A 26,004-nucleotide genomic window follows, 5' to 3' on the forward strand; every position below is an offset into this window, starting at 1 on the left:
AAACCACCAGTAACTGGTGTACTGACCATGGCATTACTGTCCTCGATTGGCCTGCCAATTCCCCTGACCTGAACCCCATAGAGAATTTGTGGGGTATTATGAAGAAGAAGCTGAAAGACACCTGACCCAACAATGCAAATGAGCTAAAGGCCGCTGTTGAAGCATCCTGGGCATCCATAAACCCTAAGCAATGCCACAGGCTGATTGCCTCCATGCCACGCCGCATTGATGCAGTAATCCGTGCAAAAGGATTCCCAACCAAGTACTGAGTGCATTAATGGACATTTTCAAATGTTTGATTTTGTTTTGCTGTTATAAATCTTTTTTTTACTTGGTCTGAGGAAATATTCTAATTTTTTGAGATAGGATTTTTGAGTTTTCTTAAGCTGTAAGCCATAATCAGCAATATTAAAAGAATAAAAGGCTTGCAATATTTCAGTTGATTTGTAATTAATCCAGAATGCATGACATTTTTGTTTTTTTAATTGCATTACAGAAAATAAAGAACTTTATCACAATATTCTAATTTTCTGAGACAGTCCTGTATATACAGACTTATTGACTTGATCCATGATTCCTGTGATGACATATACTCTCTTAAGAGGACACAATTCCAGCGTGAAAAATGCCTTAACTCACCTATTAACTTCCATCTTGGATAACATTGAGGGTACATATGCATCCAAAGACATGACAGTGGTACAGGACTTGTTTTTTTATTACCCTACATAATAGTATTGTCAATGTAAGTCCGATAAGAGGAATATATCGCCTGAACAGGGACTTGAACCCTGGACCCTCAGATTAAAAGTCTGATGCTCTACCGTCTGAGCTATCCAGGCTTCGAGAGCTACACCCTTTCGATGAAAGATTGAACAAAAGTCGAAATTTCAATTATTTACACAAGCGCGACATCAAACAACAGAAAACTACCTCTTCATACAGTTGGGCAGACGAAAGGCATGTACGGCAAAGAAAAACAAGTACTTCTGGGTACTTGTGGTATAACAGGCCCACAGCCCAAGTTGAGTCTAAATCAAAGGAAAACTCTATACTGGCAGGATTATTGACTTGATTCAATGATTCCTGTGATGACATACACTCTTCAAAGGACACAGATCCAGCGTGAAAAATGCCTCAACTCACCTATAAACCTCCATCTTGGGTAACTGTGAGGGTATATATACATACTGATTGGCTTGATTCAAGGTTTCCTGTGATGACATATACTCTCTTAAGATGACAAAATTCCAGCGTGAAAAATGCCTTAACTCACATCTTGGATAACATTGAGGGTACATATGCATCCAAAGACATGACAGTGGTACAGGACTTGTTTTTTTATTACCCTACATAATAGTATTGTCAATGTAAGTCCGATAAGAGGAATATATCGCCTGAACAGGGACTTGAACCCTGGACCCTCAGATTAAAAGTCCGATGCTCTACCGTCTGAGCTATCCAGGCTTCGAGAGCTACACCCTTTCGATGAAAGATTGAACAAAAGTCGAAATTTCATTTATTTACACAAGCGCGACATCAAACAACAGAAAACTACCTCTTCATACAGTTGGGCAGACGAAAGGCATGTACGGCAAAGAAAAACAAGTACTTCTGGGTACTTGTGGTATAACAGGCCCACAGCCCAAGTTGAGTCTAAATCAAAGGAAAACTCTATACTGGCAGGATTATTGACTTGATTCAATGATTCCTGTGATGACATACACTCTTCAAAGGACACAGATCCAGCGTGAAAAATGCCTCAACTCACCTATAAACCTACATCTTGGGTAACTGTGAGGGTATATATACAGACTTATTGACTTGATCCATGATTCCTGTGATGACATATACTCTCTTAAGAGGACACAATTCCAGCGTGAAAAATGCCTTAACTCACCTATTAACTTCCATCTTGGATAACATTGAGGGTACATATGCATCCAAAGACATGACAGTGGTACAGGACTTGTTTTTTTATTACCCTACATAATAGTATTGTCCATGTAAGTCCTATAAGAGGAATGTATCGCCTGAACAGGGACTTGAACCCTGGACCCTCAGATTAAAAGTCTGATGCTCTACCGTCTGAGCTATCCAGGCTTCGATAGCTACACCCTTTCGATGAAAGATTGAACAAAAGTCAAAATTTCATTTATTTACACAAGCACGACATCTAACAACAGAAAACTACCTCTTCATACAGTTGGGCAGTCGAAAGGCATGTACGGCAAAGAAAATCAAGTACTTCTGGGTACTTTTGGTATAAAAGGCCCACAGCCCAAGTTGAGTCTAAATCAAAGGAAAACTCTATACTGGCAGGATTATTGACTACATTCAAGGATTCCTGTGATGACATACACTCTTCAAAGGACACAGATCCAGCGTGAAAAATGCCTCAACTCACCTATAAAGCTCCATCTTGGGTAACTGTGAGGGTATATATACAGACTTATTGACTTGATCCATGATTCCTGTGATGACATATACTCTCTTAAGAGGACACAATTCCAGCGTGAAAAATGCCTTAACTCACCTATTAACTTCCATCTTGGATAACATTGAGGGTACATATGCATCCAAAGACATGACAGTGGTACAGGACTTGTTTTTTTATTACCCTACATAATAGTATTGTCAATGTAAGTCCGATAAGAGGAATATATCGCCTGAACAGGGACTTGAACCCTGGACCCTCAGATTAAAAGTGTGATGCTCTACCGTCTGAGCTATCCAGGCTTCGAGAGCTACACCCTTTCGATGAAAGATTGAACAAAAGTCGAAATTTCATTTATTTACACAAGCGCGACATCAAACAACAGAAAACTACCTCTTCATACAGTTGGGCAGACGAAAGGCATGTACGGCAAAGAAAAACAAGTACTTCTGGGTACTTGTGGTATAACAGGCCCACAGCCTGAGTTGAGTCTAAATCAAAGGAAAACTCTATACTGGCAGGATTATTGACTTGATTCAAGGTTTCCTGTGATGACATATACTCTCTTAAGATGACAAAATTCCAGCGTGAAAAATGCCTTAACTCACATCTTGGATAACATTGAGGGTACATATGCATCCAAAGACATGACAGTTGTACAGGACTTGTTTTTTTATTACCCTACCTAATAGTATTGTCCATGTAAGTCCGATAAGAGGAATATATCGCCTGAACAGGGACTTGAACCCTGGACCCTCAGATTAAAAGTCTGATGCTCTACCGTCTGAGCTATCCAGGCTTCGAGAGCTACACCCTTTCGATGAAAGGTTGAACAAAAGTCAAAATTTCATTTATTTACACAAGCGCGACATCTAACAACAGAAAACTACCTCTTCATACAGTTGGGCAGTCGAAAGGCATGTACGGCAAAGAAAATCAAGTACTTCTGGGTACTTTTGGTATAGAAGACCCACAGCCCAAGTTGAGTCTAAATCAAAGGAAAACTCTATACTGGCAGGATTATTGACTACATTCAAGGATTCCTGTGATGACATACACTCTTCAAAGGACACAGATCCAGCGTGAAAAATGCCTCAACTCACCTATAAACCTACATCTTGGGTAACTGTGAGGGTATATATACAGACTTATTGACTTGAATCAAGGATTCCTGTGATGACATACACTCTTCAAAAGACACAGATCCAGCGTAAAAAATGCCTTACCTCACCTATAAAACTCCATCTTGGGTAACTGTGAGGGTATATATACAGACTTATTGACTTGATTCAAGGATTCCTGTGATGACATATACTCTCTTAAGAGGACACAATTCCAGCGTGAAAAATGCCTTAACTCACCTATTAACTTCCATCTTGGATAACATTGAGGGTACATATGCATCCAAAGACATGACAGTGGTACAGGACTTGTTTTTTTATTACCCTGCCTAATAGTATTGTCCATGTAAGTCCGATAAGAGGAATATATCGCCTGAACAGGGACTTGAACCCTGGACCCTCAGATTAAAAGTCTGATGCTCTACCGTCTGAGCTATCCAGGCTTCGAGAGCTACACCCTTTCGATGAAAGATTGAACAAAAGTCGAAATTTCAATTATTTACACAAGCGCGACATCAAACAACAGAAAACTACCTCTTCATACAGTTGGGCAGACGAAAGGCATGTACGGCAAAGAAAAACAAGTACTTCTGGGTACTTGTGGTATAACAGGCCCACAGCCCAAGTTGAGTCTAAATCAAAGGAAAACTCTATACTGGCAGGATTATTGACTTGATTCAATGATTCCTGTGATGACATACACTCTTCAAAGGACACAGATCCAGCGTGAAAAATGCCTCAACTCACCTATAAACCTCCATCTTGGGTAACTGTGAGGGTATATATACATACTGATTGGTTTGATTCAAGGTTTCCTGTGATGACATATACTCTCTTAAGATGACAAAATTCCAGCGTGAAAAATGCCTTAACTCACATCTTGGATAACATTGAGGGTACATATGCATCCAAAGACATGACAGTGGTACAGGACTTGTTTTTTTATTACCCTACCTAATAGTATTGTCCATGTAAGTCCGATAAGAGGAATATATCGCCTGAACAGGGACTTGAACCCTGGACCCTCAGATTAAAAGTCTGATGCTCTACCGTCTGAGCTATCCAGGCTTCGAGAGCTACACCCTTTCGATGAAAGGTTGAACAAAAGTCAAAATTTCATTTATTTACACAAGCGCGACATCTAACAAAAGAAAACAACCTCTTCATACAGTTGGGCAGACGAAAGGCATGTACGGCAAAGAAAATCAAGTACTTCTGGGTACTTTTGGTATAGAAGACCCACAGCCCAAGTTGAGTCTAAATCAAAGGAAAACTCTATACTGGCAGGAATATTGACTACATTCAAGGATTCCTGTGATGACATACACTCTTCAAAGGACACAGATCCAGCGTGAAAAATGCCTCAACTCACCTATAAACCTACATCTTGGGTAACTGTGAGGGTATATATACAGACTTATTGACTTGATTCAAGGATTCCTGTGATGACATACACTCTTCAGAAGACACAGATCCAGCGTAAAAAATGCCTTACCTCACCTATAAAACTCCATCTTGGGTAACTGTGAGGGTATATATACAGACTTATTGACTTGATTCAAGGATTCCTGTGATGACATATACTCTCTTAAGAGGACACAATTCCAGCGTGAAAAATGCCTTAACTCACCTATTAACTTCCATCTTGGATAACATTGAGGGTACATATGCATCCAAAGACATGACAGTGGTACAGGACTTGTTTTTTTATTACCCTGCCTAATAGTATTGTCCAGGTAAGTCCGATAAGAGGAATATATCGCCTGAACAGGGACTTGAACCCTGGACCCTCAGATTAAAAGTCTGATGCTCTACCGTCTGAGCTATCCAGGCTTCGAGAGCTACACCCTTTCGATGAAAGATTGAACAAAAGTCGAAATTTCATTTATTTACACAAGCGCGACATCAAACAACAGAAAACTACCTCTTCATACAGTTGGGCAGACGAAAGGCATGTACGGCAAAGAAAAACAAGTACTTCTGGGTACTTGTGGTATAACAGGCCCACAGCCCAAGTTGAGTCTAAATCAAAGGAAAACTCTATACTGGCAGGATTATTGACTTGATTCAATGATTCCTGTGATGACATACACTCTTCAAAGGACACAGATCCAGCGTGAAAAATGCCTCAACTCACCTATGAACCTCCATCTTGGGTAACTGTGAGGGTATATATACAGACTTATTGACTTGATTCAAGAATTCCTGTGATGACATATACTCTCTTAAGAGGACACAATTCCAGCGTGAAAAATGCCTTAACTCACCTATTAACTTCCATCTTGGATAACATTGAGGGTACATATGCATCCAAAGACATGACAGTGGTACAGGACTTGTTTTTTTATTACCCTGCCTAATAGTATTGTCCATGTAAGTCCGATAAGAGGAATATATCGCCTGAACAGGGACTTGAACCCTGGACCCTCAGATTAAAAGTCTGATGCTCTACCGTCTGAGCTATCCAGGCTTCGAGAGCTACACCCTTTCGATGAAAGATTGAACAAAAGTCAAAATTTCATTTATTTACACAAGCGCGACATCTAACAACAGAAAACTACCTCTTCATACAGTTGGGCAGACGAAAGGCATGTACGGCAAAGAAAAACAAGTACTTCTGGGTACTTGTGTTATAACAGGCCCACAGCCCAAGTTGAGTCTAAATCAAAGGAAAACTCTATACTGGCAGGATTATTGACTTGATTCAATGATTCCTGTGATGACATACACTCTTCAAAGGACACAGATCCAGCGTGAAAAATGCCTCAACTCACCTATAAACCTCCATCTTGGGTAACTGTGAGGGTATATATACATACTGATTGGCTTGATTCAAGGTTCGTTGTGATGACATATACTCTCTTAAGATGACATAATTCCAGCGTGAAAAATGCCTTAACTCACATCTTGGATAACATTGAGGGTACATATGCATCCAAAGACATGACAGTGGTACAGGACTTGTTTTTTTATTACCCTACCTAATAGTATTGTCCATGTAAGTCCGATAAGAGGAATATATCGCCTGAACAGGGACTTGAACCCTGGACCCTCAGATTAAAAGTCTGATGCTCTACCGTCTGAGCTATCCAGGCTTCGAGAGCTACACCCTTTCGATGAAAGATTGAACAAAAGTCGAAATTTCATTTATTTACACAAGCGCGACATCAAACAACAGAAAACTACCTCTTCATACAGTTGGGCAGACGAAAGGCATGTACGGCAAAGAAAAACAAGTACTTCTGGGTACTTGTGGTATAACAGGCCCACAGCCCAAGTTGAGTCTAAATCAAAGGAAAACTCTATACTGGCAGGATTATTGACTTGATTCAATGATTCCTGTGATGGCATACACTCTTCAAAGGACACAGATCCAGCGTGAAAAATGCCTCAACTCACCTATAAACCTCCATCTTGGGTAACTGTGGGGGTATATATACAGACTTATTGACTTGATCCATGATTCCTGTGATGACATATACTCTCTTAAGAGGACACAATTCCAGCGTGAAAAATGCCTTAACTCACCTATTAACTTCCATCTTGGATAACATTGAGGGTACATATGCATCCAAAGACATGACAGTGGTACAGGACTTGTTTTTTTATTACCCTACATAATAGTATTGTCAATGTAAGTCCGATAAGAGGAATATATCGCCTGAACAGGGACTTGAACCCTGGACCCTCAGATTAAAAGTCTGATGCTCTACCGTCTGAGCTATCCAGGCTTCGAGAGCTACACCCTTTCGATGAAAGATTGAACAAAAGTCGAAATTTCATTTATTTACACAAGCGCGACATCAAACAACAGAAAACTACCTCTTCATACAGTTGGGCAGACGAAAGGCATGTACGGCAAAGAAAAACAAGTACTTCTGGGTACTTGTGGTATAACAGGCCCACAGCCCAAGTTGAGTCTAAATCAAAGGAAAACTCTATACTGGCAGGATTATTGACTTGATTCAATGATTCCTGTGATGACATACACTCTTCAAAGGACACAGATCCAGCGTGAAAAATGCCTCAACTCACCTATAAACCTCCATCTTGGGTAACTGTGAGGGTATATATACATACTGATTGGCTTGATTCAAGGTTTCCTGTGATGACATATACTCTCTTAAGATGACAAAATTCCAGCGTGAAAAATGCCTTAACTCACATCTTGGATAACATTGAGGGTACATATGCATCCAAAGACATGACAGTGGTACAGGACTTGTTTTTTTATTACCCTACCTAATAGTATTGTCCATGTAAGTCCGATAAGAGGAATATATCGCCTGAACAGGGACTTGAACCCTGGACCCTCAGATTAAAAGTCTGATGCTCTACCGTCTGAGCTATCCATGCTTCGAGAGCTACACCCTTTCGATTAAAGATTGAACAAAAGTCAAAATTTAATTTATTTACACAAGCGCGACATCTAACAAAAGAAAACTACCTCTTCATACAGTTGGGCAGACGAAAGGCATGTACGGCAAAGAAAAACAAGTACTTCTGGGTACTTGTGGTATAACAGGCCCACAGCCCAAGTTGAGTCTAAATCAAAGGAAAACTCTATACTGGCAGGATTATTGACTTGATTCAATGATTCCTGTGATGACATACACTCTTCAAAGGACACAGATCCAGCGTGAAAAATGCCTCAACTCACCTATAAACCTCCATCTTGGGTAACTGTGAGGGTATATATACATACTGATTGGTTTGATTCAAGGTTTCCTGTGATGACATATACTCTCTTAAGATGACAAAATTCCAGCGTGAAAAATGCCTTAACTCACATCTTGGATAACATTGAGGGTACATATGCATCCAAAGACATGACAGTGGTACAGGACTTGTTTTTTTATTACCCTACCTAATAGTATTGTCCATGTAAGTCCGATAAGAGGAATATATCGCCTGAACAGGGACTTGAACCCTGGACCCTCAGATTAAAAGTCTGATGCTCTACCGTCTGAGCTATCCAGGCTTCGAGAGCTACACCCTTTCGATGAAAGGTTGAACAAAAGTCAAAATTTCATTTATTTACACAAGCGCGACATCTAACAAAAGAAAACAACCTCTTCATACAGTTGGGCAGACGAAAGGCATGTACGGCAAAGAAAATCAAGTACTTCTGGGTACTTTTGGTATAGAAGACCCACAGCCCAAGTTGAGTCTAAATCAAAGGAAAACTCTATACTGGCAGGAATATTGACTACATTCAAGGATTCCTGTGATGACATACACTCTTCAAAGGACACAGATCCAGCGTGAAAAATGCCTCAACTCACCTATAAACCTACATCTTGGGTAACTGTGAGGGTATATATACAGACTTATTGACTTGATTCAAGGATTCCTGTGATGACATACACTCTTCAGAAGACACAGATCCAGCGTAAAAAATGCCTTACCTCACCTATAAAACTCCATCTTGGGTAACTGTGAGGGTATATATACAGACTTATTGACTTGATTCAAGGATTCCTGTGATGACATATACTCTCTTAAGAGGACACAATTCCAGCGTGAAAAATGCCTTAACTCACCTATTAACTTCCATCTTGGATAACATTGAGGGTACATATGCATCCAAAGACATGACAGTGGTACAGGACTTGTTTTTTTATTACCCTGCCTAATAGTATTGTCCAGGTAAGTCCGATAAGAGGAATATATCGCCTGAACAGGGACTTGAACCCTGGACCCTCAGATTAAAAGTCTGATGCTCTACCGTCTGAGCTATCCAGGCTTCGAGAGCTACACCCTTTCGATGAAAGATTGAACAAAAGTCGAAATTTCATTTATTTACACAAGCGCGACATCAAACAACAGAAAACTACCTCTTCATACAGTTGGGCAGACGAAAGGCATGTACGGCAAAGAAAAACAAGTACTTCTGGGTACTTGTGGTATAACAGGCCCACAGCCCAAGTTGAGTCTAAATCAAAGGAAAACTCTATACTGGCAGGATTATTGACTTGATTCAATGATTCCTGTGATGACATACACTCTTCAAAGGACACAGATCCAGCGTGAAAAATGCCTCAACTCACCTATGAACCTCCATCTTGGGTAACTGTGAGGGTATATATACAGACTTATTGACTTGATTCAAGAATTCCTGTGATGACATATACTCTCTTAAGAGGACACAATTCCAGCGTGAAAAATGCCTTAACTCACCTATTAACTTCCATCTTGGATAACATTGAGGGTACATATGCATCCAAAGACATGACAGTGGTACAGGACTTGTTTTTTTATTACCCTGCCTAATAGTATTGTCCATGTAAGTCCGATAAGAGGAATATATCGCCTGAACAGGGACTTGAACCCTGGACCCTCAGATTAAAAGTCTGATGCTCTACCGTCTGAGCTATCCAGGCTTCGAGAGCTACACCCTTTCGATGAAAGATTGAACAAAAGTCAAAATTTCATTTATTTACACAAGCGCGACATCTAACAACAGAAAACTACCTCTTCATACAGTTGGGCAGACGAAAGGCATGTACGGCAAAGAAAAACAAGTACTTCTGGGTACTTGTGTTATAACAGGCCCACAGCCCAAGTTGAGTCTAAATCAAAGGAAAACTCTATACTGGCAGGATTATTGACTTGATTCAATGATTCCTGTGATGACATACACTCTTCAAAGGACACAGATCCAGCGTGAAAAATGCCTCAACTCACCTATAAACCTCCATCTTGGGTAACTGTGAGGGTATATATACATACTGATTGGCTTGATTCAAGGTTCGTTGTGATGACATATACTCTCTTAAGATGACATAATTCCAGCGTGAAAAATGCCTTAACTCACATCTTGGATAACATTGAGGGTACATATGCATCCAAAGACATGACAGTGGTACAGGACTTGTTTTTTTATTACCCTACCTAATAGTATTGTCCATGTAAGTCCGATAAGAGGAATATATCGCCTGAACAGGGACTTGAACCCTGGACCCTCAGATTAAAAGTCTGATGCTCTACCGTCTGAGCTATCCAGGCTTCGAGAGCTACACCCTTTCGATGAAAGATTGAACAAAAGTCGAAATTTCATTTATTTACACAAGCGCGACATCAAACAACAGAAAACTACCTCTTCATACAGTTGGGCAGACGAAAGGCATGTACGGCAAAGAAAAACAAGTACTTCTGGGTACTTGTGGTATAACAGGCCCACAGCCCAAGTTGAGTCTAAATCAAAGGAAAACTCTATACTGGCAGGATTATTGACTTGATTCAATGATTCCTGTGATGGCATACACTCTTCAAAGGACACAGATCCAGCGTGAAAAATGCCTCAACTCACCTATAAACCTCCATCTTGGGTAACTGTGGGGGTATATATACAGACTTATTGACTTGATCCATGATTCCTGTGATGACATATACTCTCTTAAGAGGACACAATTCCAGCGTGAAAAATGCCTTAACTCACCTATTAACTTCCATCTTGGATAACATTGAGGGTACATATGCATCCAAAGACATGACAGTGGTACAGGACTTGTTTTTTTATTACCCTACATAATAGTATTGTCAATGTAAGTCCGATAAGAGGAATATATCGCCTGAACAGGGACTTGAACCCTGGACCCTCAGATTAAAAGTCTGATGCTCTACCGTCTGAGCTATCCAGGCTTCGAGAGCTACACCCTTTCGATGAAAGATTGAACAAAAGTCGAAATTTCATTTATTTACACAAGCGCGACATCAAACAACAGAAAACTACCTCTTCATACAGTTGGGCAGACGAAAGGCATGTACGGCAAAGAAAAACAAGTACTTCTGGGTACTTGTGGTATAACAGGCCCACAGCCCAAGTTGAGTCTAAATCAAAGGAAAACTCTATACTGGCAGGATTATTGACTTGATTCAATGATTCCTGTGATGACATACACTCTTCAAAGGACACAGATCCAGCGTGAAAAATGCCTCAACTCACCTATAAACCTCCATCTTGGGTAACTGTGAGGGTATATATACATACTGATTGGCTTGATTCAAGGTTTCCTGTGATGACATATACTCTCTTAAGATGACAAAATTCCAGCGTGAAAAATGCCTTAACTCACATCTTGGATAACATTGAGGGTACATATGCATCCAAAGACATGACAGTGGTACAGGACTTGTTTTTTTATTACCCTACCTAATAGTATTGTCCATGTAAGTCCGATAAGAGGAATATATCGCCTGAACAGGGACTTGAACCCTGGACCCTCAGATTAAAAGTCTGATGCTCTACCGTCTGAGCTATCCATGCTTCGAGAGCTACACCCTTTCGATTAAAGATTGAACAAAAGTCAAAATTTAATTTATTTACACAAGCGCGACATCTAACAAAAGAAAACTACCTCTTCATACAGTTGGGCAGACGAAAGGCATGTACGGCAAAGAAAAACAAGTACTTCTGGGTACTTGTGGTATAACAGGCCCACAGCCCAAGTTGAGTCTAAATCAAAGGAAAACTCTATACTGGCAGGATTATTGACTTGATTCAATGATTCCTGTGATGACATACACTCTTCAAAGGACACAGATCCAGCGTGAAAAATGCCTCAACTCACCTATAAACCTCCATCTTGGGTAACTGTGAGGGTATATATACAGACTTATTGACTTGATCCATGATTCCTGTGATGACATATACTCTCTTAAGAGGACACAATTCCAGCATGAAAAATGCCTTAACTCACCTATTAACTTCCATCTTGGATAACATTGAGGGTACATATGCATCCAAAGACATGACAGTGGTACAGGACTTGTTTTTTTATTACCCTACATAATAGTATTGTCAATGTAAGTCCGATAAGAGGAATATATCGCCTGAACAGGGACTTGAACCCTGGACCCTCAGATTAAAAGTCTGATGCTCTACCGTCTGAGCTATCCAGGCTTCGAGAGCTACACCCTTTCGATGAAAGATTGAACAAAAGTCGAAATTTCATTTATTTACACAAGCGCGACATCAAACAACAGAAAACTACCTCTTCATACAGTTGGGCAGACGAAAGGCATGTACGGCAAAGAAAAACAAGTACTTCTGGGTACTTGTGGTATAACAGGCCCACAGCCCAAGTTGAGTCTAAATCAATGAAAACTCTATACTGGCAGGATTATTGACTTGATTCAATGATTCCTGTGATGACATACACTCTTCAAAGGACACAGATCCAGCGTGAAAAATGCCTCAACTCACCTATAAACCTCCATCTTGGGTAACTGTGAGGGTATATATACATACTGATTGGCTTGATTCAAGGTTTCCTGTGATGACATATACTCTCTTAAGATGACAAAATTCCAGCGTGAAAAATGCCTTAACTCACATCTTGGATAACATTGAGGGTACATATGCATCCAAAGACATGACAGTGGTACAGGACTTGTTTTTTTATTACCCTACCTAATAGTATTGTCCATGTAAGTCCGATAAGAGGAATATATCGCCTGAACAGGGACTTGAACCCTGGACCCTCAGATTAAAAGTCTGATGCTCTACCGTCTGAGCTATCCAGGCTTCGAGAGCTACACCCTTTCGATGAAAGATTGAACAAAAGTCAAAATTTCATTTATTTACACAAGCGCGACATCTAACAAAAGAAAACTACCTCTTCATACAGTTGGGCAGAAGAAAGGCATGTACGGCAAAGAAAAACAAGTACTTCTGGGTACTTGTGGTATAACAGGCCCACAGCCCAAGTTGAGTCTAAATCAAAGGAAAACTCTATACTGGCAGGATTATTGACTACATTCAAGGATTCCTGTGATGACATACACTCTTCAAAGGACACAGATCCAGCGTGAAAAATGCCTCAACTAACCTATAAACCTACATCTTGGGTAACTGTGAGGGTATATATACAGACTTATTGACTTGATTCAAGGATTCCTGTGATGACATACACTCTTCAGAAGACACAGATCCAGCGTAAAAAATGCCTCACCTCACCTATAAAACTCCATCTTGGATAACTTTGAGGGTATATAAGCATCCAAAGACATGACAGTGGTACAGGACTTGTTTTGTTATAACACTACCTAATAGTAGTTTCCATGTAAGTCCAATAAGTGGAATATATCGCCTGAACAGGGACTTGAACCCTGGACCCTCAGATTAAAAGTCTGATGATCTACCGTCTGAGCTATACAGGCTTCGAGAGCTACACCCTTTCGATGAAAGATTGAACAAAAGTCAAAATTTCATTTATTTACACAAGCGCGACATCTAACAACAGAAAACTACCTCTTCATACAGTTGGGCAGACGAAAGGCATGTACGGCAAAGAAAAACAAGTACTTCTGGGTACTTGTGGTATAACAGGCCCACAGCCCAAGTTGAGTCTAAATCAAAGGAAAACTCTATACTGGCAGGATTATTGACTTGATTCAATGATTCCTGTGATGACATACACTCTTCAAAGGACACAGATCCAGCGTGAAAAATGCCTCAACTCACCTATGAACCTCCATCTTGGGTAACTGTGAGGGTATATATACAGACTTATTGACTTGATTCAAGGATTCCTGTGATGACATATACTCTCTTAAGAGGACACAATTCCAGCGTGAAAAATGCCTTAACTCACCTATTAACTTCCATCTTGGATAACATTGAGGGTACATATGCATCCAAAGACATGACAGTGGTACAGGACTTGTTTTTTTATTACCCTGCCTAATAGTATTGTCCATGTAAGTCCGATAAGAGGAATATATCGCCTGAACAGGGACTTGAACCCTGGACCCTCAGATTAAAAGTCTGATGCTCTACCGTCTGAGCTATCCAGGCTTCGAGAGCTACACCCTTTCGATGAAAGATTGAACAAAAGTCAAAATTTCATTTATTTACACAAGCGCGACATCTAACAACAGAAAACTACCTCTTCATACAGTTGGGCAGACGAAAGGCATGTACGGCAAAGAAAAACAAGTACTTCTGGGTACTTGTGTTATAACAGGCCCACAGCCCAAGTTGAGTCTAAATCAAAGGAAAACTCTATACTGGCAGGATTATTGACTTGATTCAATGATTCCTGTGATGACATACACTCTTCAAAGGACACAGATCCAGCGTGAAAAATGCCTCAACTCACCTATAAACCTCCATCTTGGGTAACTGTGAGGGTATATATACATACTGATTGGCTTGATTCAAGGTTTCCTGTGATGACATATACTCTCTTAAGATGACATAATTCCAGCGTGAAAAATGCCTTAACTCACATCTTGGATAACATTGAGGGTACATATGCATCCAAAGACATGACAGTGGTACAGGACTTGTTTTTTTATTACCCTACCTAATAGTATTGTCCATGTAAGTCCGATAAGAGGAATATATCGCCTGAACAGGGACTTGAACCCTGGACCCTCAGATTAAAAGTCTGATGCTCTACCGTCTGAGCTATCCAGGCTTCGAGAGCTACACCCTTTCGATGAAAGATTGAACAAAAGTCGAAATTTCATTTATTTACACAAGCGCGACATCAAACAACAGAAAACTACCTCTTCATACAGTTGGGCAGACGAAAGGCATGTACGGCAAAGAAAAACAAGTACTTCTGGGTACTTGTGGTATAACAGGCCCACAGCCCAAGTTGAGTCTAAATCAAAGGAAAACTCTATACTGGCAGGATTATTGACTTGATTCAATGATTCCTGTGATGGCATACACTCTTCAAAGGACACAGATCCAGCGTGAAAAATGCCTCAACTCACCTATAAACCTCCATCTTGGGTAACTGTGGGGGTATATATACAGACTTATTGACTTGATCCATGATTCCTGTGATGACATATACTCTCTTAAGAGGACACAATTCCAGCGTGAAAAATGCCTTAACTCACCTATTAACTTCCATCTTGGATAACATTGAGGGTACATATGCATCCAAAGACATGACAGTGGTACAGGACTTGTTTTTTTATTACCCTACATAATAGTATTGTCAATGTAAGTCCGATAAGAGGAATATATCGCCTGAACAGGGACTTGAACCCTGGACCCTCAGATTAAAAGTCTGATGCTCTACCGTCTGAGCTATCCAGGCTTCGAGAGCTACACCCTTTCGATGAAAGATTGAACAAAAGTCGAAATTTCATTTATTTACACAAGCGCGACATCAAACAACAGAAAACTACCTCTTCATACAGTTGGGCAGACGAAAGGCATGTACGGCAAAGAAAAACAAGTACTTCTGGGTACTTGTGGTATAACAGGCCCACAGCCCAAGTTGAGTCTAAATCAAAGGAAAACTCTATACTGGCAGGATTATTGACTTGATTCAATGATTCCTGTGATGACATACACTCTTCAAAGGACACAGATCCAGCGTGAAAAATGCCTCAACTCACCTATAAACCTCCATCTTGGGTAACTGTGAGGGTATATATACATACTGATTGGCTTGATTCAAGGTTTCCTGTGATGACATATACTCTCTTAAGATGACAAAATTCCAGCGTGAAAAATGCCTTAACTCACATCTTGGATAACATTGAGGGTACATATGCATCCAAAGACATGACAGTGGTACAGGACTTGTTTTTTTATTACCCTACCTAATAGTATTGTCCATGTAAGTCCGATAAGAGGAATATATCGCCTGAACAGGGACTTGAACCCTGGACCCTCAGATTAAAAGTCTGATGCTCTACCGTCTGAGCTATCCATGCTTCGAGAGCTACACCCTTTCGATGAAAGATTGAACAAAAGTCAAAATTTAATTTATTTACACAAGCGCGACATCTAACAAAAGAAAACTACCTCTTCATACAGTTGGGCAGACGAAAGGCATGTACGGCAAAGAAAAACAAGTACTTCTGGGTACTTGTGGTATAACAGGCCCACAGCCCAAGTTGAGTCTAAATCAAAGGAAAACTCTATACTGGCAGGATTATTGACTTGATTCAATGATTCCTGTGATGACATACACTCTTCAAAGGACACAGATCCAGCGTGAAAAATGCCTCAACTCACCTATAAACCTCCATCTTGGGTAACTGTGAGGGTATATATACAGACTTATTGACTTGATCCATGATTCCTGTGATGACATATACTCTCTTAAGAGGACACAATTCCAGCATGAAAAATGCCTTAACTCACCTATTAACTTCCATCTTGGATAACATTGAGGGTACATATGCATCCAAAGACATGACAGTGGTACAGGACTTGTTTTTTTATTACCCTACATAATAGTATTGTCAATGTAAGTCCGATAAGAGGAATATATCGCCTGAACAGGGACTTGAACCCTGGATCCTCAGATTAAAAGTCTGATGCTCTACCGTCTGAGCTATCCAGGCTTCGAGAGCTACACCCTTTCGATGAAAGATTGAACAAAAGTCGAAATTTCATTTATTTACACAAGCGCGACATCAAACAACAGAAAACTACCTCTTCATACAGTTGGGCAGACGAAAGGCATGTACGGCAAAGAAAAACAAGTACTTCTGGGTACTTGTGGTATAACAGGCCCACAGCCCAAGTTGAGTCTAAATCAAAGGAAAACTCTATACTGGCAGGATTATTGACTTGATTCAATGATTCCTGTGATGACATACACTCTTCAAAGGACACAGATCCAGCGTGAAAAATGCCTCAACTCACCTATAAACCTCCATCTTGGGTAACTGTGAGGGTATATATACATACTGATTGGCTTGATTCAAGGTTTCCTGTGATGACATATACTCTCTTAAGATGACAAAATTCCAGCGTGAAAAATGCCTTAACTCACATCTTGGATAACATTGAGGGTACATATGCATCCAAAGACATGACAGTGGTACAGGAGTTGTTTTTTTATTACCCTACATAATAGTATTGTCAATGTAAGTCCGATAAGAGGAATATATCGCCTGAACAGGGACTTGAACCCTGGACCCTCAGATTAAAAGTCTGATGCTCTACCGTCTGAGCTATCTAGGCTTCGAGAGCTACACCCTTTCGATGAAAGATTGAACAAAAGTCAAAATTTCATTTATTTACACAAGCGCGACATCTAACAAAAGAAAACTACCTCTTCATACAGTTGGGCAGACGAAAGGCATGTACGGCAAAGAAAAACAAGTACTTCTGGGTACTTGTGGTATAACAGGCCCACAGCCCAAGTTGAGTCTAAATCAAAGGAAAACTCTATACTGGCAGGATTATTGACTTGATTCAATGATTCCTGTGATGACATACACTCTTCAAAGGACACAGATCCAGCGTGAAAAATGCCTCAACTCACCTATGAACCTCCATCTTGGGTAACTGTGAGGGTATATATACAGACTTATTGACTTGATTCAAGGATTCCTGTGATGACATATACTCTCTTAAGAGGACACAATTCCAGCGTGAAAAATGCCTTAACTCACCTATTAACTTCCATCTTGGATAACATTGAGGGTACATATGCATCCAAAGACATGACAGTGGTACAGGACTTGTTTTTTTATTACCCTGCCTAATAGTATTGTCCATGTAAGTCCGATAAGAGGAATATATCGCCTGAACAGGGACTTGAACCCTGGACCCTCAGATTAAAAGTCTGATGCTCTACCGTCTGAGCTATCTAGGCTTCGAGAGCTACACCCTTTCGATGAAAGATTGAACAAAAGTCAAAATTTCATTTATTTACACAAGCGCGACATCTAACAAAAGAAAACTACCTCTTCATACAGTTGGGCAGACGAAAGGCATGTACGGCAAAGAAAAACAAGTACTTCTGGGTACTTGTGGTATAACAGGCCCACAGCCCAAGTTGAGTCTAAATCAAAGGAAAACTCTATACTGGCAGGATTATTGACTTGATTCAATGATTCCTGTGATGACATACACTCTTCAAAGGACACAGATCCAGCGTGAAAAATGCCTCAACTCACCTATGAACCTCCATCTTGGGTAACTGTGAGGGTATATATACAGACTTATTGACTTGATTCAAGGATTCCTGTGATGACATATACTCTCTTAAGAGGACACAATTCCAGCGTGAAAAATGCCTTAACTCACCTATTAACTTCCATCTTGGATAACATTGAGGGTACATATGCATCCAAAGACATGACAGTGGTACAGGACTTGTTTTTTTATTACCCTGCCTAATAGTATTGTCCATGTAAGTCCGATAAGAGGAATATATCGCCTGAACAGGGACTTGAACCCTGGACCCTCAGATTAAAAGTCTGATGCTCTACCGTCTGAGCTATCCAGGCTTCGAGAGCTACACCCTTTCGATGAAAGATTGAACAAAAGTCAAAATTTCATTTATTTACACAAGCGCGACATCTAACAACAGAAAACTACCTCTTCATACAGTTGGGCAGACGAAAGGCATGTACGGCAAAGAAAAACAAGTACTTCTGGGTACTTGTGTTATAACAGGCCCACAGCCCAAGTTGAGTCTAAATCAAAGGAAAACTCTATACTGGCAGGATTATTGACTTGATTCAATGATTCCTGTGATGACATACACTCTTCAAAGGACACAGATCCAGCGTGAAAAATGCCTCAACTCACCTATAAACCTCCATCTTGGGTAACTGTGAGGGTATATATACATACTGATTGGCTTGATTCAAGGTTTCCTGTGATGACATATACTCTCTTAAGATGACATAATTCCAGCGTGAAAAATGCCTTAACTCACATCTTGGATAACATTGAGGGTACATATGCATCCAAAGACATGACAGTGGTACAGGACTTGTTTTTTTATTACCCTACCTAATAGTATTGTCCATGTAAGTCCGATAAGAGGAATATATCGCCTGAACAGGGACTTGAACCCTGGACCCTCAGATTAAAAGTCTGATGCTCTACCGTCTGAGCTATCCAGGCTTCGAGAGCTACACCCTTTCGATGAAAGATTGAACAAAAGTCGAAATTTCATTTATTTACACAAGCGCGACATCAAACAACAGAAAACTACCTCTTCATACAGTTGGGCAGACGAAAGGCATGTACGGCAAAGAAAAACAAGTACTTCTGGGTACTTGTGGTATAACAGGCCCACAGCCCAAGTTGAGTCTAAATCAAAGGAAAACTCTATACTGGCAGGATTATTGACTACATTCAAGGATTCCTGTGATGACATACACTCTTCAAAGGACACAGATCCAGCGTGAAAAATGCCTCAACTAACCTATAAACCTACATCTTGGGTAACTGTGAGGGTATATATACAGACTTATTGACTTGATTCAAGGATTCCTGTGATGACATACACTCTTCAGAAGACACAGATCCAGCGTAAAAAATGCCTCACCTCACCTATAAAACTCCATCTTGGATAACTTTGAGGGTATATAAGCATCCAAAGACATGACAGTGGTACAGGACTTGTTTTGTTATAACACTACCTAATAGTAGTTTCCATGTAAGTCCAATAAGTGGAATATATCGCCTGAACAGGGACTTGAACCCTGGACCCTCAGATTAAAAGTCTGATGCTCTACCGTCTGAGCTATACAGGCTTCGAGAGCTACACCCTTTCGATGAAAGATTGAACAAAAGTCAAAATTTCATTTATTTACACAAGCGCGACATCTAACAACAGAAAACTACCTCTTCATACAGTTGGGCAGACGAAAGGCATGTACGGCAAAGAAAAACAAGTACTTCTGGGTACTTGTGGTATAACAGGCCCACAGCCCAAGTTGAGTCTAAATCAAAGGAAAACTCTATACTGGCAGGATTATTGACTTGATTCAATGATTCCTGTGATGACATACACTCTTCAAAGGACACAGATCCAGCGTGAAAAATGCCTCAACTCACCTATGAACCTCCATCTTGGGTAACTGTGAGGGTATATATACAGACTTATTGACTTGATTCAAGGATTCCTGTGATGACATATACTCTCTTAAGAGGACACAATTCCAGCGTGAAAAATGCCTTAACTCACCTATTAACTTCCATCTTGGATAACATTGAGGGTACATATGCATCCAAAGACATGACAGTGGTACAGGACTTGTTTTTTTATTACCCTGCCTAATAGTATTGTCCATGTAAGTCCGATAAGAGGAATATATCGCCTGAACAGGGACTTGAACCCTGGACCCTCAGATTAAAAGTCTGATGCTCTACCGTCTGAGCTATCCTGGCTTCGAGAGCTACACCCTTTCGATGAAAGATTGAACAAAAGTCAAAATTTCATTTATTTACACAAGCGCGACATCTAACAACAGAAAACTACCTCTTCATACAGTTGGGCAGACGAAAGGCATGTACGGCAAAGAAAAACAAGTACTTCTGGGTACTTGTGTTATAACAGGCCCACAGCCCAAGTTGAGTCTAAATCAAAGGAAAACTCTATACTGGCAGGATTATTGACTTGATTCAATGATTCCTGTGATGACATACACTCTTCAAAGGACACAGATCCAGCGTGAAAAATGCCTCAACTCACCTATAAACCTCCATCTTGGGTAACTGTGAGGGTATATATACATACTGATTGGCTTGATTCAAGGTTTCCTGTGATGACATATACTCTCTTAAGATGACATAATTCCAGCGTGAAAAATGCCTTAACTCACATCTTGGATAACATTGAGGGTACATATGCATCCAAAGACATGACAGTGGTACAGGACTTGTTTTTTTATTACCCTACCTAATAGTATTGTCCATGTAAGTCCGATAAGAGGAATATATCGCCTGAACAGGGACTTGAACCCTGGACCCTCAGATTAAAAGTCTGATGCTCTACCGTCTGAGCTATCCAGGCTTCGAGAGCTACACCCTTTCGATGAAAGATTGAACAAAAGTCGAAATTTCATTTATTTACACAAGCGCGACATCAAACAACAGAAAACTACCTCTTCATACAGTTGGGCAGACGAAAGGCATGTACGGCAAAGAAAAACAAGTACTTCTGGGTACTTGTGGTATAACAGGCCCACAGCCCAAGTTGAGTCTAAATCAAAGGAAAACTCTATACTGGCAGGATTATTGACTTGATTCAATGATTCCTGTGATGACATACACTCTTCAAAGGACACAGATCCAGCGTGAAAAATGCCTCAACTCACCTATAAACCTCCATCTTGGGTAACTGTGAGGGTATATATACATACTGATTGGCTTGATTCAAGGTTTCCTGTGATGACATATACTCTCTTAAGATGACAAAATTCCAGCGTGAAAAATGCCTTAACTCACATCTTGGATAACATTGAGGGTACATATGCATCCAAAGACATGACAGTGGTACAGGACTTGTTTTTTTATTACCCTACCTAATAGTATTGTCCATGTAAGTCCGTTAAGAGGAATATATCGCCTGAACAGGGACTTGATCCCTGGACCCTCAGATTAAAAGTCTGATGCTCTACCGTCTGAGCTATCCAGGCTTCGAGAGCTACACCCTTTCGATGAAAGATTGAACAAAAGTCGAAATTTCAATTATTTACACAAGCGCGACATCAAACAACAGAAAACTACCTCTTCATACAGTTGGGCAGACGAAAGGCATGTACGGCAAAGAAAAACAAGTACTTCTGGGTACTTGTGGTATAATAGGCCCACAGCCCAAGTTGAGTCTAAATCAAAGGAAAACTCTATACTGGCAGGATTATTGACTTGATTCAATGATTCCTGTGATGACATACACTCTTCAAAGGACACAGATCCAGCGTGAAAAATGCCTCAACTCACCTATAAACCTCCATCTTGGGTAACTGTGAGGGTATATATACATACTGATTGGCTTGATTCAAGGTTTCCTGTGATGACATATACTCTCTTAAGATGACAAAATTCCAGCGTGAAAAATGCCTTAACTCACATCTTGGATAACATTGAGGGTACATATGCATCCAAAGACATGACAGTGGTACAGGACTTGTTTTTTTATTACCCTACCTAATAGTATTGTCCATGTAAGTCCGATAAGAGGAATATATCGCCTGAACAGGGACTTGAACCCTGGACCCTCAGATTAAAAGTCTGATTCTCTACCGTCTGAGCTATCCAGGCTTCGAGAGCTACACCCTTTCGATGAAAAATTGAACAAAAGTCAAAATTTCATTTATTTACACAAGCGCGACATCTAACAAAAGAAAACTACCTCTTCATACAGTTGGGCAGACGAAAGGCATGTACGGCAAAGAAAAACAAGTACTTCTGGGTACTTGTGGTATAACAGGCCCACAGCCCAAGTTGAGTCTAAATCAAAGGAAAACTCTATACTGGCAGGATTATTGACTTGATTCAATGATTCCTGTGATGACATACACTCTTCAAAGGACACAGATCCAGCGTGAAAAATGCCTCAACTCACCTATAAACCTCCATCTTGGGTAACTGTGAGGGTATATATACAGACTTATTGACTTGATCCATGATTCCTGTGATGACATATACTCTCTTAAGAGGACACAATTCCAGCATGAAAAATGCCTTAACTCACCTATTAACTTCCATCTTGGATAACATTGAGGGTACATATGCATCCAAAGACATGACAGTGGTACAGGAGTTGTTTTTTTATTACCCTACATAATAGTATTGTCAATGTAAGTCCGATAAGAGGAATATATCGCCTGAACAGGGACTTGAACCCTGGACCCTCAGATTAAAAGTCTGATGCTCTACCGTCTGAGCTATCTAGGCTTCGAGAGCTACACCCTTTCGATGAAAGATTGAACAAAAGTCAAAATTTCATTTATTTACACAAGCGCGACATCTAACAAAAGAAAACTACCTCTTCATACAGTTGGGCAGACGAAAGGCATGTACGGCAAAGAAAAACAAGTACTTCTGGGTACTTGTGGTATAACAGGCCCACAGCCCAAGTTGAGTCTAAATCAAAGGAAAACTCTATACTGGCAGGATTATTGACTTGATTCAATGATTCCTGTGATGACATACACTCTTCAAAGGACACAGATCCAGCGTGAAAAATGCCTCAACTCACCTATAAACCTCCATCTTGGGTAACTGTGAGGGTATATATACAGACTTATTGACTTGATCCATGATTCCTGTGATGACATATACTCTCTTAAGAGGACACAATTCCAGCGTGAAAAATGCCTTAACTCACCTATTAACTTCCATCTTGGATAACATTGAGGGTACATATGCATCCAAAGACATGACAGTGGTACAGGACTTGTTTTTTTATTACCCTACATAATAGTATTGTCCATGTAAGTCCTATAAGAGGAATATATCGCCTGAACAGGGACTTGAACCCTGGACCCTCAGATTAAAAGTCTGATGCTCTACCGTCTGAGCTATCCAGGCTTCGATAGCTACACCCTTTCGATGAAAGATTGAACAAAAGTCAAAATTTCATTTATTTACACAAGCACGACATCTAACAACAGAAAACTACCTCTTCATACAGTTGGGCAGACGAAAGGCATGTACGGCAAAGAAAAACAAGTACTTCTGGGTACTTGTGGTATAACAGGCCCACAGCCCAAGTTGAGTCTAAATCAAAGGAAAACTCTATACTGGCAGGATTATTGACTTGATTCAATGATTCCTGTGATGACATACACTCTTCAAAGGACACAGATCCAGCGTGAAAAATGCCTCAACTCACCTATAAACCTCCATCTTGGGTAACTGTGAGGGTATATATACATACTGATTGGCTTGATTCAAGGTTTCCTGTGATGACATATACTCTCTTAAGATGACAAAATTCCAGCGTGAAAAATGCCTTAACTCACATCTTGGATAACATTGAGGGTACATATGCATCCAAAGACATGACAGTGGTACAGGACTTGTTTTTTTATTACCCTACCTAATAGTATTGTCCATGTAAGTCCGATAAGAGGAATATATCGCCTGAACAGGGACTTGAACCCTGGACCCTCAGATTAAAAGTCTGATGCTCTACCGTCTGAGCTATCCATGCTTCGAGAGCTACACCCTTTCGATGAAAGATTGAACAAAAGTCAAAATTTAATTTATTTACACAAGCGCGACATCTAACAAAAGAAAACTACCTCTTCATACAGTTGGGCAGACGAAAGGCATGTACGGCAAAGAAAAACAAGTACTTCTGGGTACTTGTGGTATAACAGGCCCACAGCCCAAGTTGAGTCTAAATCAAAGGAAAACTCTATACTGGCAGGATTATTGACTTGATTCAATGATTCCTGTGATGACATACACTCTTCAAAGGACACAGATCCAGCGTGAAAAATGCCTCAACTCACCTATAAACCTCCATCTTGGGTAACTGTGAGGGTATATATACAGACTTATTGACTTGATCCATGATTCCTGTGATGACATATACTCTCTTAAGAGGACACAATTCCAGCATGAAAAATGCCTTAACTCACCTATTAACTTCCATCTTGGATAACATTGAGGGTACATATGCATCCAAAGACATGACAGTGGTACAGGACTTGTTTTTTTATTACCCTACATAATAGTATTGTCAATGTAAGTCCGATAAGAGGAATATATCGCCTGAACAGGGACTTGAACCCTGGACCCTCAGATTAAAAGTCTGATGCTCTACCGTCTGAGCTATCCAGGCTTCGAGAGCTACACCCTTTCGATGAAAGATTGAACAAAAGTCGAAATTTCATTTATTTACACAAGCGCGACATCAAACAACAGAAAACTACCTCTTCATACAGTTGGGCAGACGAAAGGCATGTACGGCAAAGAAAAACAAGTACTTCTGGGTACTTGTGGTATAACAGGCCCACAGCCCAAGTTGAGTCTAAATCAATGAAAACTCTATACTGGCAGGATTATTGACTTGATTCAATGATTCCTGTGATGACATACACTCTTCAAAGGACACAGATCCAGCGTGAAAAATGCCTCAACTCACCTATAAACCTCCATCTTGGGTAACTGTGAGGGTATATATACATACTGATTGGCTTGATTCAAGGTTTCCTGTGATGACATATACTCTCTTAAGATGACAAAATTCCAGCGTGAAAAATGCCTTAACTCACATCTTGGATAACATTGAGGGTACATATGCATCCAAAGACATGACAGTGGTACAGGACTTGTTTTTTTATTACCCTACCTAATAGTATTGTCCATGTAAGTCCGTTAAGAGGAATATATCGCCTGAACAGGGACTTGATCCCTGGACCCTCAGATTAAAAGTCTGATGCTCTACCGTCTGAGCTATCCAGGCTTCGAGAGCTACACCCTTTCGATGAAAGATTGAACAAAAGTCGAAATTTCAATTATTTACACAAGCGCGACATCAAACAACAGAAAACTACCTCTTCATACAGTTGGGCAGACGAAAGGCATGTACGGCAAAGAAAAACAAGTACTTCTGGGTACTTGTGGTATAATAGGCCCACAGCCCAAGTTGAGTCTAAATCAAAGGAAAACTCTATACTGGCAGGATTATTGACTTGATTCAATGATTCCTGTGATGACATACACTCTTCAAAGGACACAGATCCAGCGTGAAAAATGCC

The 26,004-nt window shown here is 40.3% G+C and overlaps 1 protein-coding gene and 40 non-coding genes across 42 annotated transcripts in view; all 41 read right to left on the bottom strand.

The window, feature by feature from the left end:
* The window catches only part of pnpla7b (patatin-like phospholipase domain containing 7b), a 120,327-nt gene that overhangs the window by 34,824 nt on the left and 59,499 nt on the right, over nucleotides 1-26,004 (bottom strand). The gene's annotated exons all lie outside the window — the stretch shown is intronic.
* On the bottom strand, nucleotides 770-842 carry trnak-uuu (transfer RNA lysine (anticodon UUU)). Its single transcript has one exon. It is a non-coding gene; the product is annotated as a tRNA-Lys (tRNA).
* On the bottom strand, nucleotides 1,395-1,467 carry trnak-uuu (transfer RNA lysine (anticodon UUU)). The gene has a single exon. It is a non-coding gene; the product is annotated as a tRNA-Lys (tRNA).
* On the bottom strand, nucleotides 2,031-2,103 carry trnak-uuu (transfer RNA lysine (anticodon UUU)). The gene has a single exon. It is a non-coding gene; the product is annotated as a tRNA-Lys (tRNA).
* Nucleotides 2,667-2,739, bottom strand: trnak-uuu (transfer RNA lysine (anticodon UUU)). The gene has a single exon. It is a non-coding gene; the product is annotated as a tRNA-Lys (tRNA).
* On the bottom strand, nucleotides 3,164-3,236 carry trnak-uuu (transfer RNA lysine (anticodon UUU)). The gene has a single exon. It is a non-coding gene; the product is annotated as a tRNA-Lys (tRNA).
* trnak-uuu (transfer RNA lysine (anticodon UUU)) lies at nucleotides 3,929-4,001 on the bottom strand. The gene has a single exon. It is a non-coding gene; the product is annotated as a tRNA-Lys (tRNA).
* On the bottom strand, nucleotides 4,554-4,626 carry trnak-uuu (transfer RNA lysine (anticodon UUU)). The gene has a single exon. It is a non-coding gene; the product is annotated as a tRNA-Lys (tRNA).
* trnak-uuu (transfer RNA lysine (anticodon UUU)) lies at nucleotides 5,319-5,391 on the bottom strand. Its single transcript has one exon. It is a non-coding gene; the product is annotated as a tRNA-Lys (tRNA).
* On the bottom strand, nucleotides 5,956-6,028 carry trnak-uuu (transfer RNA lysine (anticodon UUU)). Its single transcript has one exon. It is a non-coding gene; the product is annotated as a tRNA-Lys (tRNA).
* Nucleotides 6,581-6,653, bottom strand: trnak-uuu (transfer RNA lysine (anticodon UUU)). The gene has a single exon. It is a non-coding gene; the product is annotated as a tRNA-Lys (tRNA).
* On the bottom strand, nucleotides 7,217-7,289 carry trnak-uuu (transfer RNA lysine (anticodon UUU)). Its single transcript has one exon. It is a non-coding gene; the product is annotated as a tRNA-Lys (tRNA).
* Nucleotides 7,842-7,914, bottom strand: trnak-uuu (transfer RNA lysine (anticodon UUU)). The gene has a single exon. It is a non-coding gene; the product is annotated as a tRNA-Lys (tRNA).
* Nucleotides 8,467-8,539, bottom strand: trnak-uuu (transfer RNA lysine (anticodon UUU)). Its single transcript has one exon. It is a non-coding gene; the product is annotated as a tRNA-Lys (tRNA).
* Nucleotides 9,232-9,304, bottom strand: trnak-uuu (transfer RNA lysine (anticodon UUU)). The gene has a single exon. It is a non-coding gene; the product is annotated as a tRNA-Lys (tRNA).
* On the bottom strand, nucleotides 9,869-9,941 carry trnak-uuu (transfer RNA lysine (anticodon UUU)). The gene has a single exon. It is a non-coding gene; the product is annotated as a tRNA-Lys (tRNA).
* trnak-uuu (transfer RNA lysine (anticodon UUU)) lies at nucleotides 10,494-10,566 on the bottom strand. Its single transcript has one exon. It is a non-coding gene; the product is annotated as a tRNA-Lys (tRNA).
* On the bottom strand, nucleotides 11,130-11,202 carry trnak-uuu (transfer RNA lysine (anticodon UUU)). The gene has a single exon. It is a non-coding gene; the product is annotated as a tRNA-Lys (tRNA).
* On the bottom strand, nucleotides 11,755-11,827 carry trnak-uuu (transfer RNA lysine (anticodon UUU)). The gene has a single exon. It is a non-coding gene; the product is annotated as a tRNA-Lys (tRNA).
* On the bottom strand, nucleotides 12,391-12,463 carry trnak-uuu (transfer RNA lysine (anticodon UUU)). The gene has a single exon. It is a non-coding gene; the product is annotated as a tRNA-Lys (tRNA).
* On the bottom strand, nucleotides 13,015-13,087 carry trnak-uuu (transfer RNA lysine (anticodon UUU)). The gene has a single exon. It is a non-coding gene; the product is annotated as a tRNA-Lys (tRNA).
* Nucleotides 13,650-13,722, bottom strand: trnak-uuu (transfer RNA lysine (anticodon UUU)). The gene has a single exon. It is a non-coding gene; the product is annotated as a tRNA-Lys (tRNA).
* Nucleotides 14,287-14,359, bottom strand: trnak-uuu (transfer RNA lysine (anticodon UUU)). The gene has a single exon. It is a non-coding gene; the product is annotated as a tRNA-Lys (tRNA).
* On the bottom strand, nucleotides 14,912-14,984 carry trnak-uuu (transfer RNA lysine (anticodon UUU)). Its single transcript has one exon. It is a non-coding gene; the product is annotated as a tRNA-Lys (tRNA).
* trnak-uuu (transfer RNA lysine (anticodon UUU)) lies at nucleotides 15,548-15,620 on the bottom strand. The gene has a single exon. It is a non-coding gene; the product is annotated as a tRNA-Lys (tRNA).
* Nucleotides 16,173-16,245, bottom strand: trnak-uuu (transfer RNA lysine (anticodon UUU)). Its single transcript has one exon. It is a non-coding gene; the product is annotated as a tRNA-Lys (tRNA).
* trnak-uuu (transfer RNA lysine (anticodon UUU)) lies at nucleotides 16,809-16,881 on the bottom strand. Its single transcript has one exon. It is a non-coding gene; the product is annotated as a tRNA-Lys (tRNA).
* Nucleotides 17,434-17,506, bottom strand: trnak-uuu (transfer RNA lysine (anticodon UUU)). The gene has a single exon. It is a non-coding gene; the product is annotated as a tRNA-Lys (tRNA).
* On the bottom strand, nucleotides 18,071-18,143 carry trnak-uuu (transfer RNA lysine (anticodon UUU)). The gene has a single exon. It is a non-coding gene; the product is annotated as a tRNA-Lys (tRNA).
* Nucleotides 18,708-18,780, bottom strand: trnak-uuu (transfer RNA lysine (anticodon UUU)). The gene has a single exon. It is a non-coding gene; the product is annotated as a tRNA-Lys (tRNA).
* Nucleotides 19,333-19,405, bottom strand: trnak-uuu (transfer RNA lysine (anticodon UUU)). The gene has a single exon. It is a non-coding gene; the product is annotated as a tRNA-Lys (tRNA).
* trnak-uuu (transfer RNA lysine (anticodon UUU)) lies at nucleotides 19,968-20,040 on the bottom strand. The gene has a single exon. It is a non-coding gene; the product is annotated as a tRNA-Lys (tRNA).
* On the bottom strand, nucleotides 20,605-20,677 carry trnak-uuu (transfer RNA lysine (anticodon UUU)). The gene has a single exon. It is a non-coding gene; the product is annotated as a tRNA-Lys (tRNA).
* Nucleotides 21,230-21,302, bottom strand: trnak-uuu (transfer RNA lysine (anticodon UUU)). The gene has a single exon. It is a non-coding gene; the product is annotated as a tRNA-Lys (tRNA).
* trnak-uuu (transfer RNA lysine (anticodon UUU)) lies at nucleotides 21,855-21,927 on the bottom strand. Its single transcript has one exon. It is a non-coding gene; the product is annotated as a tRNA-Lys (tRNA).
* On the bottom strand, nucleotides 22,480-22,552 carry trnak-uuu (transfer RNA lysine (anticodon UUU)). The gene has a single exon. It is a non-coding gene; the product is annotated as a tRNA-Lys (tRNA).
* On the bottom strand, nucleotides 23,116-23,188 carry trnak-uuu (transfer RNA lysine (anticodon UUU)). The gene has a single exon. It is a non-coding gene; the product is annotated as a tRNA-Lys (tRNA).
* Nucleotides 23,752-23,824, bottom strand: trnak-uuu (transfer RNA lysine (anticodon UUU)). The gene has a single exon. It is a non-coding gene; the product is annotated as a tRNA-Lys (tRNA).
* Nucleotides 24,377-24,449, bottom strand: trnak-uuu (transfer RNA lysine (anticodon UUU)). The gene has a single exon. It is a non-coding gene; the product is annotated as a tRNA-Lys (tRNA).
* trnak-uuu (transfer RNA lysine (anticodon UUU)) lies at nucleotides 25,013-25,085 on the bottom strand. The gene has a single exon. It is a non-coding gene; the product is annotated as a tRNA-Lys (tRNA).
* On the bottom strand, nucleotides 25,637-25,709 carry trnak-uuu (transfer RNA lysine (anticodon UUU)). The gene has a single exon. It is a non-coding gene; the product is annotated as a tRNA-Lys (tRNA).

Source organism: Pleuronectes platessa, chromosome 4 (genome assembly GCF_947347685.1).
Source record: "Pleuronectes platessa chromosome 4, fPlePla1.1, whole genome shotgun sequence".
Taxonomy (NCBI): Eukaryota; Metazoa; Chordata; class Actinopteri; order Pleuronectiformes; family Pleuronectidae; genus Pleuronectes; species Pleuronectes platessa.